Source organism: Macaca nemestrina, chromosome 18, assembly GCF_043159975.1.
Source record: "Macaca nemestrina isolate mMacNem1 chromosome 18, mMacNem.hap1, whole genome shotgun sequence".
Classification (NCBI taxonomy): Eukaryota; Metazoa; Chordata; class Mammalia; order Primates; family Cercopithecidae; genus Macaca; species Macaca nemestrina.
The window spans coordinates 24093126-24109771 of record NC_092142.1 but is presented as its reverse complement, the minus strand read 5'-3'; the positions used below and the strand labels follow the sequence as shown (position 1 = coordinate 24109771).

Below are 16646 nucleotides of genomic sequence, written 5' to 3'. Positions count from 1 at the left end.
GTACCACCACACCTGGCTAATTTTGGGTATTTTGGTTTTTGTTTTGTTTTGTTTTTATAGAGCTACGGTTTCACTATTTTATTAGTCTGGTCTCACACTGCTAGTAAAGGCATATCCAAGACTTGGTAATCTATAAAGAAAAGAGATTTAATGGACTCACAATTTCACATGGCTGTGGAGGCCTCACAATCATGGCAGAAGGCAAAGGAGAAGCAAAGGCATCCCTTACATGGCAGCAGGCAAAAGAGCTTGTGCAGAGGAACTCCCATTTATAAAACCATCAGATCTCATGAGACTATTCACTACTGCAAAACAGTATGGGGGAAATCACCTCCATAATTCAATTCTCTCCACCTGGGCCCACCCTTGACATGTGGGGATTATTAGAATTTAAAGTGAGATTTGGGTGGGGACACAGCCAAACCATATCAACCATGTTGCCCAGGCTGGTCTTGAACCCCTAGGCTCAAGAAATCCTCCTGCCTCAGCCTCCCAAAGTGCTGGGATTACAGGCATGAGCCACTGTGCCTGACTTATTAGGTTCATATCTGTCTTCTCTATTTGGTAATCTCTAGCTGCTCATTTATTACTGCATCCACAAAAAAAAGCCCAATATCCAGAAGATGTTCCACAAGTTGATGGAATGATAAAAAACAAAATGAGAAAAGGAGAGAGGGAGGGCTGAGTGGCAGCTTAGTGTACACATCAGTTGTTTGCCCTGAACAGCTACTTCCCTGCCTGTAGAAATGGTGTCTGGCATCTTATAAGTGACCTCTCCTTCGTAAACGTTTGCATCTGATTATTTCTCCATGTACCACCACCTGCTTTGACCCACAACCTGACTTCATTTGCACTGGATCCATTTCTTGCTTTCCACCACCCTCTTCATATTTGATGCATCAGACTGTCTCTGACTTCTGGGCTCACCTCTAATCTGGACTCAAATTTGTCCACTTGATGAAGAAATTTTAATTGAGTGCTTATTATATACAAGGCAGGGCAATATAATGAAGAAATACACCCACATAATGTCTGTCCTCTCTAAATTTACCTTCTCCTGGAGTAAACAGATAATCACACTCACAAAAAAAAAAAAAAAATACAGACTGTGTTTGAGTGATATGAATAAAAAGAACAAAGTGTTACGAACTAGAATAATAGGTGATCTAAATTAGTCCAGAGCTGCGAGGGAGAAGGGAAGTTACAAAAGACTTTTCTGGGGAAGTGACATTTAGCTGAGATCTGGAAGAAAAATAAGATTAAGTGACGTAAAGGGGGAGATGTTTGAGAGATACGGCTGGAGAAGTCAGACCAAATCATTAAATCACTCAGAGCCTTACAGACCATATTAAGTTTGGCTGCAATAATAAATATCAACATCTTAAAATAGTGATTTATTTCCCATTCATGTTATATGTCCACATGGGTCATGTCTTAACGTTGCCTTCAACACTGATGGATCAGTCTTTATCTGGGCCAATGCCAGCCTTAAAAAAAGAGGAAAAGAAGAGAAAAGAGAAGCCACATATCTGGCTTTTAAAGCTTCTGCTTAGAAATAACACACATCACTTTGGCCCACGTTCCATTAGCCAAAGCAAGTCACATGGCTACATTTGTGTTCAACAGAGTAGGAATATATAATCCTCCTGCATGGAGGGCCCCTGCAAGTCACATGGCCATGCTTGACATTAGTGAGACAGGGAAGTAGAATCCTCTTCCAGGAAGGGCATTAAATATTTTGAACATTGATACAATTTCCCACATAGGTTTTATCCTAAGAGCAATGGGAAGCCATGGAAGAGTCTTAAGCAGTGATAAGATTCATAATCTCACAAATTATAAATCACAATGCAGAGAATGGCTTGGAGAGTCTCAAAAGTGGTTGTTAATGGTTATCATAATAGCAAAGGTGGGAGGAAATGTATAATGACTTATACTAGGGTGATGGCAGTGGAAATGGAAGACATAAATGGGTTAAAGTCTTATGAAATGGAATTTATAAGATCTGGTGATTTGTTGAGTATGGATAGTGAGAAAGAAAGAAGGGTCAAAAGTGATTCCAGATTTAACTCTTTATGCCTTTACATTATAGTTAACCACTCATTCCTAGCCACTCTCTTTTTTTTTTTTTACTAAATATCATGGTGTATCATTTTCCTCTCTGTTCCAAGCACTATCACTATCCCAAGTGACTTTAGTATCCATTTGAGCACCCCATTCACTATCCATGCCTCTCAAATCTTTTGCCCGCTCAACTCAGTGGCCTTCACCTCCACTCCTCTTTGAACATCTTCTCTCATGATCACACCCTAGACCATAAAGTCATCCATCCAACAAAAAATTTCACATCTCTGAGATCTTAAATTCTAAGATTTCTTTTTGGCAACAGCTGACAATCATCCTAGCTCCTTTTTCAATATTTTAATCTTTTGTATCAATGTCTGACTTTCTCACCTACCTGGAAAAATGCCAGCCCTGGATGAATCCAGTAATTGTCTCCCACACATCTTCACTAGGCTGTGAGCTCTGCTGGAAGAAATCATATCATTACAAAGAATGGAATAATTGCAAAATTCTGGTCTCAAAACTCATCTGAGCCCTTCATGCTGTTCTGAATATCTTCTGGGTTTTTTTTTTCCATAGTTGTTTCAGATTTGTAGTCTCCTCAACTGTATTAGTCCTTTCCTGTTGCTATAAAGAAATACCTGAGGCTGGGTAATTTCTAAAGAAAAGAGATTTATTTGGCTCATGATTCCATAAGCTGTACAAGAAGCATGGCACCAGCATCTGCTTCTGGTCAGGGTTTTAGGGAGCTTCCACTCATGGTGGATGACCAAGGGGACTAGCATGTGCAGAAATCCCATAATAAGAGAGAAAGCAAGAGGGGAGCAAGGTGCCAGGCTCCTTTTAACAACTAGCTCCCAAGGGAACTAATACAGTGAGAACTCGCTCAGTACTCCCACTCAGGGAGGGAATTAATCTATTCATGAGGGATCCACCCCCACGACCCAAACACTTTCCACTAGGCCTACTTCCAACACTGGGAATCAAATTTCAACATGAGGATGAAGGTCAAATATCCAAACTACAGCATAAATTTTCTTAACCTCCTCTTCTCTGATCACCCTTAGAGTAAGACCTGACCTTCTGCTTCCCAAAGAAAGTAAAAATCCTGTATTACCTCACCTCCCCAGAACTTCAAGAGGAAACTACCCCTCATGGTTCCTGTAGCATGTATGCATGTAGAGCATGGCCAAGATTCAAGTCACATGATCCTTTCCAATGCACCATCCATTGATTAGCCAGTCATGAATAATTTGTAAGCCTGGCTCACAAAATGAGGATCAGCCAATCTGATATTTGCCTGAATTTGGAATTACAAAGCTGAAGCAGCTAAAAGAAAGTGATGTGGGCGACCGGATGTGGTGGCTCAGGCCTGTAATCCCAGCACTTTGGGAGGCCAAGGCGGGCGGATCACGAGGTCAAGAGATTAAGACCGTTAACACGGTGAAACCCCGTCTCTACTAAAAACACACACACACAAAAAAAATTAGCCAGACGTGGTGGTGGGTGCCTGTAGTTCCAGTTACTCAGGAGGCTGAGGCCAGAGAATGGCGTGAACCCAGGAGGTGGAACTTGCAGTGAGCCGAGATCACGCCACTGCACTCCAGCCTGGGCAACAGAGCAAGACTCCGTCTCACACACACACACAAAAAAAGTGATGTGGGCAGCCAGTATGATATGGATATGTAAAGGTTAATATCAAGTAGAAAGAACATATAAACAGAAGACACTGATGAGTGGAGAAAGGAAACCAGAGCCAATGCCCAGGGAAAAGATAGCAATTCCCTGCCGTTCATTAGACAAGGAGCATCATAGCTCCCAGTTCCAAACTCTATGAGGTCTGGCTCTACTTTGGTTGGTTAGCTGGACTTTCTGAGATTTTTTTTAAATTTTATTTTAGAGACAGGGTCTCACTCTGTTGCTCAGGCTCAAGTGCAGTGGCCTGATTTTAGGTCACTACAGCCTCAAACTCCTGGCCTTAAGTGATCTTCCTGCCTCAGCCTCTCCAAGTACGTGGGACTAAAGGTGCAAACCAACACACCTGGCTACATTTTTTTTTAATTTTTTGTCTAGATGGGGTCTTGCTATGTTGCCCAGGCTAGTCTTGAACCCCTTGCCTCATGTGAACCTCCTGCCTCAGTCTCTCAAAGTGCTGGGATTACAGGCAGGAGCTGCCACACCCAGGTGAGATTTTTCATGCATTCTTCTGCAGAAGACCTTGCTGTTTGCCTATCCACATTACCTTCTCCTTTTTGCCCTAAATAACACTCTGATTTTTGTTGAAATATACTTACCTTTGCCAGATGCATGACATGAGCCTGTAGTCCCAGCTACTCAGGAGGCTGAAGCAGGAGGATTGTTTGAGCCAAGAGGTTCAAGACCAGCCTGGGTAATGCAGCAAGACCAAGTCTCTTTAAAAAAATTAAAAATAAAATAAACATATTTGCCTCCCCAAACCTTCTTGCAAATAGGAGGGTTATATGACCTTCTGTGGCCAATGAGATGCAAGTGGTAAACTACTGCCAGGGTCTCCAGGGAAAAATGTTCCTGATGGAAAAAAATGAAGAGGCTCAACTTATATGTACCCTTTGCACTTGTATTAGTCTGTTTTCACACTGCAAATAAAGACATACCCGAAACTGGCTAACTTATAAAGGAAAGAGGTATAATTCACTCACAGTTCCACATGACTGGGGAGGCCTCACAATCATGGCGGAAAGTGAAGGAAGAGCAAAGTCACATCTTACATGGCAGCAGGCAAGAGAGCTTGTACAGGGGAACCCGTTTATAAAACCATCAGATCTTGTGAGACTTATTCCCTACCACAAGAACAGTACGAGGAAAACCACCCCCATGATTCAATTATCTCCACCTGGCTCCACACTTGACATGTGGAGATTACTACAACTTAAGGTGAGATTTGGGTGGGGATACAACCAAACCATATCAGTACTTCTTTCCTGCTTGGAGTCCAGATATGATGCTTGAGGTACAGTAAACATCATGTGGCCATGAGGGCAAAATTTACACACTGAGTCTAGTCAATCAGATATCTAGAAAGAGCTTAAATTATTTATTATTTCCTAAGTAGCTGATACTATCCCTGATCTGCCTACTCTAGGTTCTCAATATTTGAGAAACATAAGATTTCTTTTGAACTAAGCACCTACACTTGGATTTCTGGATGCAGTTCTAACTGATAATCTCTCTTGTGCAAGCTTAAGTAGGTTTCTGTTCCTTGCAACCAAAATTGCCACAAGTGAAAAAACATCAGCTAGCACTTCCTCTGCCTATCTACCCACTCACCTACAAAATATATGCATCCCTACAATCCTTTCCTTCCCAGAGGAAGAAGGTCCTTCCTCCTCACACATTCTAGATCCTATGACTTCTTCACAAGAACACTGTCCATCATTCACTGCTTTCCCCTGCACTTTCAACCTCTCCCTTTGCTCTGTCCCCTGCCAGTCACTAAACCTACTCAAGTCTCTCCCAGGTCAAATAAATCGTGCCCTTAATTTCATCTCTCCTTCCTATTATCACCATGTATTTCTTCTCTTCTTCAAGGTTCTATCAGGAATTATCTTCACTTGTGACTCCCATTTCGGCCCCTTTTATTCATTCCTTAACCTATTCCCTGTTTGCCCCAAGAATAAGCTGCATTTTTTTTTTTTCTAAATGGGAAATGGGTTTCTTAATTCATCCCAGCACTCAACTGAAAAAAAAAAAAAAAACTATTGCTGAGGTCCCTAAGAACACAGTACACTCTGCACCCCAGTAAAGTCAACTTGTATACCCACTGTTTACAGAAAATGCCATGCTGTTGAGATAGGAGGCAGGGCTCAGACACTGGACCGACCAAACTGAGGACTAGTTAAAACAGGGACAGGACGGAAGCAGCTTTCCATGAGACACACCCACCAGTGTCCCATGTCAGTTTACCATTGCCTTAGCAATACCCAGAAGTTACCATCCCTTTTCATGACAATGACTCTGTGACCCAGAAGTTACCACCCTTTTCCTAGACATTTCTGCATAATCTGTCTCTTGATTTGCATGTAATTAAAAGTGGGTATCAATATGACTGCAGCCCTGCCTCTGAGCTGCTACTCTGGGCACACTGCCTATGGGGTAGCCCTGCTCTGCAAAAAGCGATACGTTTGCTGCTGCTGTACACTGCTGCTTCAGTAAAAGTTGCTGTCTAACACCACTGGCTCACCCTTGAATTCCTTGCTGGGTGAAGCCAAGAACCCTCCCTGGCTAAGCCCCAATTTTGGGGCTCACCTGCCCTTTCTCACCATCTCTTACCTCCATGCCTTGGCATGGCTACATCTGGGGTGCAGTCCTCACTCTACTTTCCTCCTCCACCCTACGTGTACCTGGCTCTCTTATATATGTCCTTCTCAGACATCACCTTCTCCTAGGAGTTTTCCCTAAAACACCTTCCTGCAAAATACGTCCCTTGTTCCCAGTTAAACTCTTTGCACCTCAGTTTACTCAACTGCAGAATGGGGATGTTAATCGTACCTACCTTAGAAAATGTCACGAAAATTAAATGAGTTCATTGTATCAACACTTAGAACCCTTGCTTAACACCAGAAACTACAATGTAAGTGTTCAATGAATAAATAAATAACTCACTTGCTGAAATTGCTCCTGTCCCACAATTATCACACTGTGTTGAAATTGCCTCTGGCTTTACAGTAGAAACATTTGGGAAACTTTAAAAATTTCTGAACTCCAGACCATATCCAGACCAATTACACCAGTATCTCTAAGGGTGGTGCCAGACATAAGTATTCTTCATACACACACACACACACACACAATTCTGTTGTGTAACCAAGCAAAAACCACAACCCTAAACCTCCTGATTCTAATCGTTGACTGTGCCTCAAATCACCTGAAGAGTTTCTTTAAAGGACTCATGCCCAGGTCCCACTCCCAACCACACTTAGAATTTCTGGAGATGGGGCTAACATCAGCATTACTATGAAGTTCTCACATAACCCTGGTGCACAGTGTGGTGTAAGAGCCACACTCTAAACCAGAGGTTGGCAAACTATAGCTCACAGCCCATATCCAGCCCATCATCTGTTTTTGTAAAGAAAGCTTTATCAGAACACAGCCATACTCATTCAGTTACATATGGCTGTGGCTGCTTACACCCCACCATGGCAAAATTGGATAGTTATGATAAAAACTACACTGACCAGAAGCCTAAAATAGTTGCTCTACACCCTAATTTTGTTAATGCATTCTTAACACGGAGCGTAGCATGTGGCAAGCACTGGAAAAATATTTGCCGATGTTAAGTTTCTCTCTCTCTCTCTCTCTCTCTCTCTCTCTCTCTCTGTCTCTCTCTTAAACTAATTGCTAAGATTCTTTTTTGGCTTAGCTTTATGGTTCAACAGAAGAAATCCAGCAAGTCTTGGAGGCAATGCCCTTTGTAGAATGTTTCTCTGGCTTCAGGACACTTCGTCAACACAGGGCTCATTTTACTTTTCCTCCTGTAAGTAGCTGCAAGCAAGACTGCTCCCTGCTTCTCCAATAAGCAATGATCCTCTGGGAGACTTGACATTCTTCCTTTAATTACCAGTAACTGAGTCAGATTATTTCCCCTGGGCTCTCCCCGACCTCCATCACTCACAGAAGCAGAGGATGTGGTGTCTTCCCTGCTACTGCCCTACCCTCCAAAAACAAAAACAAAAGGAACTTCACTCTCAATCTTCCTCTTTTCCTCTCACACCATCTCATTTTTGCAAAAATATGTCTCAGCTCCCTTGGCTCCAGGTAATGTCAAAGAATGAGCCCCCTTTCAGCCTGAGGATAGATACCAAGGAAACATCAAGCAAATTTAACAAGATATTTTACTTGCTTCAGGTCTTTTCAAACCTTGCCATGAATGTAAGACCACAATGGATTTGGGAAGAGATGCAGAGAACAGCCTTTGAGCCACTGGGAAAGAAATTGCTGAGAATCACAGGTTAGAATCTTCCAAGTCCTGTCTTCTCCTTGGAAGTTCAGACAGCCCCTTTTGTTGCATGGTGTGATTTTATTTCTATTAATCTTCCTCAGCCCCTGGGGAGATCCCACACCTAGTTTAAAGGGTGCTCCCAGGCTGTTATTCAACAACTCACTCACTCTAGCTCCATACAAATGTCAGTTCTCATGCAGCACAACTCCATTTCTGCAAAATGGGTCTAATTTCTTCATCACTTGTCTACTTTCACAATGGTACTCTGAGGGACCTAGTGACATATAGGCGAGTGTCTCAGAACTAGATGATATTGCCAAAGTCTACCAAAGCCAGTCTCTCATCTCCAGGCCTGATTGCTCTAGGATCGTTGAATTTTAGAGCCCTTTACTTATTTTCCAAAGGAGGAAATAAAGGCCCAGTGAGGCCAATCACATACATGACTGTTTTTCCAACAGCCTATGTGATACCTCCTCATATAACTATGTCTTATTTAGTTTTGTCAAATCTAAATTCTTGGTTTTTCTTCATTATCCCCAAATTCATTTCTCCCCATGTAAGTTCACAGCTCATGTCCATGTGCCCAGTTGCACCAGCCACAACCTGAAAGTCATCTTTAATTTTTCCCTTTCCTGCAGACCCATACCTAATCTACCAGCAAGCCTGGTCCCCTCTGCCTCCCAAATTCTGCCAAAACTGATGAAAGGTGAAGAGCGAAAACCCCTTTGTTGCCACTGCTGCTCCTCTAAACCACTCCACCATTTCCATTCATCTGGACTAAGTACTGCTAAGACTACAAAAATTAGACAGTTAAAAAAAATTCATTCTTCTCTCTGCTTCTACTCTCGATCTGCTATAATCAGTTTTCCATTCTGCAGCCAGTTGTCTTCTGAAATGTACATCCCTGAAAGAAACTCCATTGCTTCAAGTCATCTGAAGAATTCTCTTCCACTTCAAATAAATTTCAATCTTCTTTCCTTGGCTTGTAAGCTACAGGCTTGTATAGAGAAATCAAGGTTTCTCAACCTTGATGCTATGGACATTTGGGGGTGGACCATTCTGTAAGCTGGAGACTGTCCTGTGCATTGCAGGGTGGTAAGCAGCATCCATGGCCTCCACCCACCAGATGCCAGTAGCACAGCCCCATGTGGTAACCCTGACTCTCAATCCAAACTCTCAAAATTTATTCAAAGCCACCTCCAACTTGCAACCCCTGCCCTAGCCCTGATCACTGTGCTCTAACCTCACTGTCCTGCTTTCATGCTTGTTCCCAAATTTACATCTGCTACTCCTCTGCCCGGAAGACCCTTCTTCCAGATCCGCACAGGATCAGCCCCTTCCCATCATCCAAGTCTCGGTTCAGATTGTCACCTCCTCCGAAAGGTCTACCCCAGCCATCCTGCCTAAAGCAGCCCATCCGCCCACTTCTCTACCTCATTGCCCAGTTTTATTTCCTTCACTGCACCTGTTAGTACCTGAAATCATTCTATTAATTTATTTGTTCAGGTCTGTGGTCCTGCACTAAACTACTAGCTTGATGAGACCTTGTCTGTCCTGCTCTCTGCTGCTTCCCCACTGCCTGCCTAGAAATTGCATATAGTAGGTATTCAATAAATAGTTATTAAAGAATATGACTCAATGAATGGATAAATAAGATTAGAACTCATGTCAGCTAAGGCTTTATACAGGATTCCTTCTAAGACCCCAGTGCAACCAGAACCATTTCAAGAGAGTGATTATCTACTGTGAGAAATTATCACTGCTTAAAAATACAGATGTCCTGGGTTCAAATCCCAGCTTTGCCATTCATCAGCTGTTTGGCCTTCGGCAAATTGCTGAGCTCTCTGACCTTCAGTTTTCTCATCTATAAAATGAGAATAATGATGGTATCTTTCTCATAGGACTGCTGTAAAGACTAAGTGAGATCATAAGTATAAAACACTTAGAGTGGTACTCGACACACAGCAAGCACCATGTGTTGGTTGTCATGGTTGTTGTTCTTTCACTGATGATGAACTTTTTAGAGGAAAATAATAACCACTATAGGATACAAAAATTTCAGAGCCTCCTCACCACTCTACCCTGACAGAGCCAAAGCAGTACCACAGAACTTTCTATCATGGACTTCTTCTCTCTAAAGCTGCTTCCCTCCAGTTAAAATAAATCTGATTTTATCTTGGACCTAAGCAGGGAACTACTTATGTAGTAGTCACCTTTAATAGCTCAGAACAATATAATTGCTACCTCTTAGCATTCTGTTCTCCGGGGTAAATCATCCTAATGCTTTTAATGCCTACTTGCTTTTCCTATTTTCTGATCTTTCACATTCATTGTTTTCAGTTTGGAAATAGATCCAGATAAAGAAGGAGGAGGGCTGCTGTTGTCATAGCAACTGCAAAGGGACAGACAACCCAATTCAGAGGAAATAAGAAAAGTTGAGGGCTTTTTTTTTTCATATTTTTCCTTTCTGATTGAAAGCACTGCATTGCTTTGAACAGAAGACACATGGCTGACACTGTCACTCTCACACATTGCCTCCTGATCCTCCACCCTCACCACCCCCCCGCCCCGATACACACATAGAAAGGGGAAATTGTCAAAGTTTGATGAGTGAAGGTGCTTGGTGACACCTCTATTGAAAAGCATCCCCCCTTTTATCACCACTTTTAAGGCTTATTTTTGTATTCACCCAACATAATCCACAGCCTCCCTCCCTAGTTTCTCTCTTGGTTTGCATTACACAGCTGGGCACCTGCCTATTCTCCAGTTTTTTTAGAAAAGCTTATTTCTTATTTTTTTAATATTTTTTAATTACACAAGTAAAACAGCATTATACAACTCAAACAATCTAAATGCATACTCCCTTCAAGCCACTACTGATTCTGCAGCATACACACACATATATTTTTAACATGAACAGAATAGTATATACAAACAGTATATACAATACACACTGTTCTCAAAATTGTTTTGTTCCCGTGATATGTCACGGGTATTAATATCACTTCCCTGCCTCCTTTCATCTTGGTTATCATTTGCCTTATAGATCTTTTTCCAACTCTTTCTTTTCAGAATTTATATATTGTTTTGCCTTGGTTTATCTCTTACAAATAACATGTAAGTAATTGTTTAAACCAAGCTGAGTGGCAGTTTAATAGAATGATTAAGAGCATGGGTCATAACCATCAAAGAGCATGGGTTCAAATCTGGCCTCTCACTTGAAGCAAATGGCTTAATCTCTCGTAAGTCTCAGGGTCTCATCTTTAACATGAGAATAAAAATAGAACCTGTCTTGCAGAGTTTACTGTTAGCTTCAAACAAAATTGTCTATTTAAAGTGCTTAGCACAGTGTGTAAATCATAATAACACTCACTAAATGGTAGCTATAGTTTCTGCCTTTTTACAGAGGAGTTTAACTCATTCACATGCAATCTGAATACTAATACTTGAGTTTATTTTTGCCACCATATCTTGTGTTTTCTATTGTGATGCTTTCTTGAGTTTTCTTCCATCCTTTGTCTAACTTCTGTGAAATTCATGAAGTTTCATTATTCAATTTTTTCTGTATTTTCTATTTTTCTCTTCACAGTGGTAGTTAATCAATATCCATATCCTCCTTTTAACTTCTAAGCCCTAATTAAAACCCTTAGCATGTTTCACTTCTACTCCCAGATCCCCACTCTCACTTCCTGCTTTGAAAGCCACTGGAGATTTTTTTCCAAACTGTTACCCCTTTTGTGTTATGCATCAAAATTCTTTATCCTTAACTCTATGATTTGCTGGTTTACTGTGTCATCACTTTTTATGTCCCATATTTTCCTTTTTCTTTGATCTATCATTTTCATTTTGCTGGAGTACATCCTTAAATAATTCTTTCAGATAACGGCTCTGAGTGATACAATTCCTAAATACTTATATATATGAAAATTACTTTAATTTGTCCATACTTGACTGATAGTTTCTCTGAATAAAGGATTTTAGGTGCAAAATAATTTTCTCTCAGAATTTTGAACTCTATTTTCTCTTTATATCCAGTATTGCTATTGAGAAGTCAGATATATATGTAACCTTTTTTTGTTTTTGAAATGCTTTTTCTTCCTTCTTGAATCTTCAAGAATGCTCTCTTTATACTTGAAGTACTAGAGTTTTACCTAATGTGTCATAGGAGGATCATTTTTTAATACCATTCAGCACTCTGTGCCTGTCTTCAGCTCTAGAAAATTTTCTTCTATTGTTTGTTATTGTTCTCTTCCCTCTATTCTCTTTTATCTCCTTTTGAAACAGCTATCAATTTTGTAACTTAAAGGTCTATCCTCCCTGGCTTTTAGTCTATTTATTATGCTTTACATCTCTTCATCCTTTTATTCTGCATTCTGGAAGAGTCTCCTGCTTCTAGTATTCTAATTCAGTCTTCAGCTTTTCAGCACACTTATTGAATGGGGTTTATTCTGCAATCATACTTTAAAATTTTAGGTCTTCTGATTTCCTATTTTTCTTAGCAGCTTTTTATGGTTGTGATAGTCTCTTGAATCTCTCTAAGAAATTAATACTAGTGTTTATATTTCCTACTTCCCTTCCTTAATTCTACTATCTCAGATGTTAGTTTTTGTGCTTAGTGAGTTTGGTACCTCTCTTATGGGATTGGTTTTTCTCAAATGATTGGTGGTTTTTTAATTGCATTTTGTAGATGAAAATTTAGAAGGGAAATACTTGCCAGGCGGTCTGGGTTTTGTCAGCTCAAGTAAGGTCTCTATTTACCTGGCAGCAAATTTATATTTTCATCACAGAATTCCTCCTCAAGTGATTTCGTGAGGTAAGAGGTGAGGTGTGCAGTCACATATGGTGTATATGGCAGGTAGACTTTAAGGTGGCTTCCAAGATCTCTGTCTCCTGGTGTTCACGTCCTTTTGTGATTCCTCCCATTGAGTATGGGTGAGACCTGTGACTCACTTCTACCCTGTAGAATATAACAAAGTGAGAGGATGTCACATGATTATGTTACATTATCTAAGACTCCTTCATGTTAACACACTCTACTGTCTTCCTGTCTCTCTTAATTTCCATTACTGACTTTGAAGAAATAAGCTATCATAAATCCTACACCACAAAGAAATTAATTCTGGCAACAACCTCAGGGCGCTTGGAAGGAGATCCTTCCCCCAGCTGAGGCTCTAGTAAGAGTAAAGTCCTGCCCAATATCTTGATCGCAACCCTGTGACAGACTAAGCAGAGGACCCATCTAAGCCACACCCAGACTTTTAACCCACAGAAACTGTGAGAAAATAAATGTGTGTTGTCTTAAGCTACTAACTTTTTTTTTTTTTTTAAGACGGAGTTTCACTCTGTCACCCAGGCTGGAGTGCAGTGACACAATCTCGGCTCACTGCAACCTCCACCTCCTGGGTTCATGCCATTCTCCTGCCTCAGACTCCTGAGTAGCTGGGACTACAGGCACCCACCACCACGCCCGGCTAATTTTTTGTATTTATTGTATTTTGCAACACAGCAAGACTCCATCTAAAAAAAAAAAAAAAAGAAAGAAAGAAAGAAAAGAGAATAAAGTGAGCACCTGACTTTTCCATGGACCTCAGAAACAGGCTCACCACAGTGAACCTCAGCACTCAGCCACTCCCACAGAATCAGGCTTCAGACCCAATGCCAGGACATCGTCTGTGGCCCCAGGCTCAGGCCTGCACTAACATCGGGCTACGCCCCTAGACCTGGGGTCCAGACCCACCCCAGTACCAGGCCAGGCGCCATAGCTCCAAGTTAAAGCCAGTCCCTGAAAACTCAGGCTCCAGGCCAGCCCCCATAGACCCAGGCACCAAGCCAGCTCCCACAGTCTCATATTCTAGCAGACCCAGGCCCCAGGCACACCCTAGTATACTCAAGATCTAGGCCAGCCCCATCATCCTCAAACTACAGGCTGGCCCCTACATGCATGAGGGATGAGAATCACTTGGACCCAGTTTGTAATGAACCAAGACCATGTGATTCCACTCCAGCCTGGGTGACACAGTGAGACTCTGTCTCAAACAAAAAAGAAAAAGTAAGAGGAGAAGTTAAAGTGTAGAGTATTTTTATGCAGTTGAAGAAAAATGCTATTAGTTTAAAATAGACTAACTATGAGAGGTTTCATACAAGCTTTATGGTAACCACAAGTAAAACCTGTAGTAGATACATCAAAGATAAAGAGAAAGGAATAAAAGCATACAAAAACAAAAGTCATAAAGGAAAATAGCAAGAGAGAAAGAAACTACAAAACTGTCAGAAAACAACAAAATTGCAATAGTAAGTCCTTACTGATCAATAGTTAATTTCAATGTAAATGGATTCAAAGCAAAGACAGAATGGTTGAATGGATTAAAAAAAAAATCCAACTATAAGCTGCCTACAAGAGACTCACTTTAGCTTTGAGAACACACATAGGTTGAAGGTGAAGGGACAGAAAAAAATATTTCATACAAATAGTATTCAAAAGAGAATAAGGGTGGTTATGCTTATATCAGACAAAATAGACTTTAAGTCACACTGTCGTAAGAGACAAAAAAGTCATTATATAATGATGAAGGGGTCAATTAAACAAGATAATATAACAATTGTAAATTATATGCACCCAACATCAAAACATCCAAATACATAGAGAAAATATTAACAGAAATAGAGAGTAATACAACAATGGTAGGGAACTTCAATATCCCACTTTTCCTAATGAACAGATCATCCAGACAAAAAATCATTAAGGAAACAGCAGACTTGAATGACACTATAGAACAAATACCTAACAGATATACATAGAATATTCCATACAATGGCAACAGAATACACATTATTTTCATGTGCAGAAAGAACACTCTTCAGGGTAGATAATATGTTAGGTTGCAAATCAAATCTTAAATTTAAGAGGACTGAAATTATATCAGCTATCTTCCCAACCACAGTAATAGGAAACTAGAAATCAATAACAAGAGGAAAAAATGCAAAACTCACAAATACATGAAAATTAAACAACACACTCCTGAACAACCAGTAGGTCTAAGAAGAAATCAAAAGGGAAATCAAAAAATATATTGGGACAATGGAAGATGGGAAAACAACATACCAAAACTTACGGGATACAACAAAAGCAGTTCTGTGTGTGTGTGTGTGTGTGTGTGTGTGTGTGTGTGTGTGTGTGTGTGAGACGGAGTCTTGCTCTGTTGCCCAGGCTGGAGTACAGTGGTGCGATCTCAGCTCACTGCAACCTCCACCTCCCAGTTTCAAGCAATTCTCCTGACTCGGCCTGCCGAGTTGCTGGGATTCCAAGCATGTGTCAGCATGCCCAGCTAATTTTTATAATTTTAGTAGAGACAGGGTTTCCACATGTTGGCCAGCCGCGTCTCAAACTTCTGACCTCAAGTGATCCACCCGCCTTGGCTTCCCAAAGTGCTGGGATTACAGGCATGAGCAACTGCTCCCAACCCACAAAACCAGTTCTAAGAGGTAAGTTTATAGCAAAAAAAAAAGCCTATGTTAAGAAAACAATATATCTCAAGTTAACAACCTAACTTTATATTTCAAGGACCTAGCAAAAGAAAAACAAACTAAGCTCAAAGTTGGCAGATGGAAAGGAATAAATATTAGAGAATAAATAAATAGACTAGAAAAGCAATGGAAAAGATTAGTGAAACTAAGAGTTTGTTTTTGGAAATAAAACGAAATTGACAAAAGTTTGGCTAGACTAAGAAAGAAAGAGAAGAGAAACAAAATTATAAATGAAAGAGGAGATATTACAAGTGATACCACAGAAATATAAAGGATCATAAGGAATATAAGAAGCAATTATATACCAACAAATTGGATAACCTGGAAGAAATGGGCAAATTTCTAGAAGTATAACTTAACAGGACTGAATCATTAATTGAAAATCTGAACAGATCAATAATGAATAAGGAGATTAAAGCAGTAATCAAAAACCTCCCACCAAAAAAAAAAAAAAAAAAAAAAAAAAGCCCGGGATCTGATGGCTCCACTGATAAATTCTACCAAATATTTAAATAAGAATTAGGCCAGCCGCAGTGGCTCACACCTCTAATCCCAACACTTTGGAAGGCCAAGGCAGGCAGATCACTCGAGGTCAGGAGTTTGAGACCAGCCTGGCCAACATGGTGAAACCCCGTCTCTACTAAAAAGACACAAATTGGCCGGGCATGGTGGCTGGTGCCTATAATCCCAGCAGCTGTGGAGGCTGAGGCAGGAGAATCACTTGAACCAGGAGGCAGAGTTTGTGGTGAGCTGAGAGGATCACACCAGCCTGGGAGACAGAGCAAGACCCTGTCAAAAAAAAAAAGGAAGGGAGGGAGGGAAGGAAGATGACAAAACACTTCCAAACTCATTTTATGAGACCAGTATTACCCTGATTCCAAAGCCAGGGGAAGACACAAGAAAAGAAGACTGTAGGCCAATATCCCTGATGAACATGATGTAAAACTTTTCAACAAAATACTAGCAAATTTATTTCAACAGCACATTAAAAAGATCTTACACCTTGATCAAGTGGGATTTATTTCTAAGATGCAAGGATGATTCAACATATGCAAATTAATAAATGTGATAAGCCACATGA

The 16646-nt window shown here is 40.7% G+C and overlaps 1 protein-coding gene across 1 annotated transcript in view; it reads right to left on the bottom strand.

The window, feature by feature from the left end:
- Positions 1–16646, bottom strand: part of LOC105485046 (collagen, type I, alpha 1a-like) — a 117208-nt gene that overhangs the window by 46742 nt on the left and 53820 nt on the right. The window contains exons 4-6 of the mRNA XM_071084280.1: positions 12800–12998; positions 4359–4475; positions 2459–2526 (exon numbers count right to left, since the gene is read on the bottom strand). The gene's annotated coding sequence lies outside the window, so the exon portion shown is untranslated. The remainder of the gene's footprint in view (positions 1–2458; positions 2527–4358; positions 4476–12799; positions 12999–16646) is intronic.